Here is a 2243-nt window from a genome sequence, read left to right as displayed (position 1 = left end):
GTTAAAATGATTTTTTGGTGAGTTGAAATGTCTTTTCATATTAAAACTTTAAAATCCACTTTTATAAATTTCATAATTTTAAAACTTTATTATTTCATGAACGTTTTAATTTTTGGCTTGAAGTGTTGGGGGAGGTTGTTTTCCAGGTTAAATGAAGACTTTATGACATGTTTTCAACACTTTGAATCCATGATCCCATACCTATCATGGCAGTTATCATTTTTATAATTTACATATAGGTTAGGACATATCACTTTTTCGATTGCATTATGCAACTTAACCTCATACGACATTATTTTTCCATATTGTTGACCACATTATGTTGCAGTTTTCAAACCACTTTCACTGGCCGTGTTATAAAATAGTAACATAGTGGTAGAGTCATTCCTTACATGGTATTACTAATTATATCCTCGCTAGCATATGTTTCCCATGCTGCAAGAATTGTTAGGCTTGGCAGTCCTCTTTAGTCCTACCATGACTTTGCGATGAAGCCTCATTCCTCTTCTTCTTCACTATCATTCAGGGTTTATACACCAGAGGCTTCCATGTGTTAAGTTGTACTTCTGCATTGCATATTGACTACTTCTACCTTCTTGGTCTTAAGCTGAATTCATTTGGACTCATGTATAAGCCACTTTTTACTATGACCTTTCTGCAAGTTGAAACCATGCATTCATTAGCCTCAGCAACTTGACACCCTTTATCTATGGAAAGAACATTTTTTTGAGTGTCGACGACCAGTATTTTCCACCTTGCATTGAGCATAAGAATGTTCCACTCCCAAGAACTAGTGCATCTACCTTTAACACTTGTTCTTTCCACTGTACTATAGGCATTCTTTTACTTTTTTTCATGCTTTAAATATGAAAAAGACAAAAAAATTATATATTCCAAAAAATAGCGGGAACGAGACATTTACTTCCATATTTGATTGCAGCAAGAGTTAGTTATGTCTCCCTTAAACAAAACACTCAAAATAATTTTTTCCTCTAGTGGGATGGGACTTAGTTTGACTTTAGGAGAGCCATAACCTTATTCTTAAGTCAGCCCTCCTCTAGTTGGTTATCTCTTCCAATCACATGGAGAGTTTGTCAATGCCTTCTGCATTGCAAACTTATACAAAATTATTTTATGCTACCATAGAGTCACCTATGCGTCATGCTTTTGTTCAAGGGAAGTCAACCTATGTCACCCATTTTGTGGTGTCCCTTGACTCATTTTCAATTGGCCATACTCGACCTGTCAAGTTATCTTCAGTATCACATTAGTTATTTATTCCTTTTATCATGTTGGTTAAGAAGGTATCCATTGACTTCTTACTGGTGAGTCTACTCTTATCGACTATGACAAATTTCTCTAATATTAGGCCTAGAGCTGCATCCTGGCCCTATTTACATCATTAATAAGTGACCTTCTGCTCAACATCAATTAGTATCATGGGTCTTTGACTGAGTGGGTTACCTTGTGTTCGACATCATCTTACATCACACATTGGGATTCGTGCAGTACCTTGGTTTCCATTTGACCCTATTGGTGGATTCCTCGCCTCTCTGTCAACTCTCATTATTGCGCGGTTCAGAGGGTTTCTGTCATGTGGTAGCCACATCTTGTGTATGTGAGAAATGTACTTCAGAATGGTTACTTCATCTGTTTTCATCCAAGTTCTTATAAATTATTGGCCTACAGGTTACACTTGTGCTGGTTGATGTGGGATGCCTTAATGCCTTCCTTCCAACAGATATTTTCCCATCAACTCCAGCTCATTTATATGGGAACAAGATCTAGAGTCGTATTTTCAGTACCTTAGGGTTTGCAGTCATCAATGGAAAACTCCTTCGCTATCGACAGTGAGAATACATCAATGTCTCCTGATTGATAGATTCTCTCAAGTGTTCAACTTCAACACATTTATTCACACTTGTTATATTGTACTAGGGTACCTTGACTCTCATCATCATTATCGGTGAGTTCTCTCATGTTTGTTAATGGTATACATCAATGATTGGTAATCAAATGATTTCTCACATGGTCAACATCAACTGATTTATTCCCATAGTGTAGAAATGTACCATCTGTGGTCGGTGAAGACCTTAGGTTGTGTTAGCATCTTGCTTCACTTTTTAGCTCCTTTAGTTTTCTGCTAGTATTACCAGCCATCCTTATATGTTGCAGTTCATCACAGCAACATCCTATATGTTAACACCCGAGCTTATGTAGTACCACTATTGCACCTATAGGAC

This window comes from Pinus tabuliformis, chromosome J, assembly GCF_031772625.1.
Source record: "Pinus tabuliformis cultivar Carrire ecotype Pingquan chromosome J, CPIR1, whole genome shotgun sequence".
In the NCBI taxonomy this organism is placed as follows: domain Eukaryota; kingdom Viridiplantae; phylum Streptophyta; class Pinopsida; order Pinales; family Pinaceae; genus Pinus; species Pinus tabuliformis.
Note: the sequence above shows the minus strand (reverse complement) of the source record.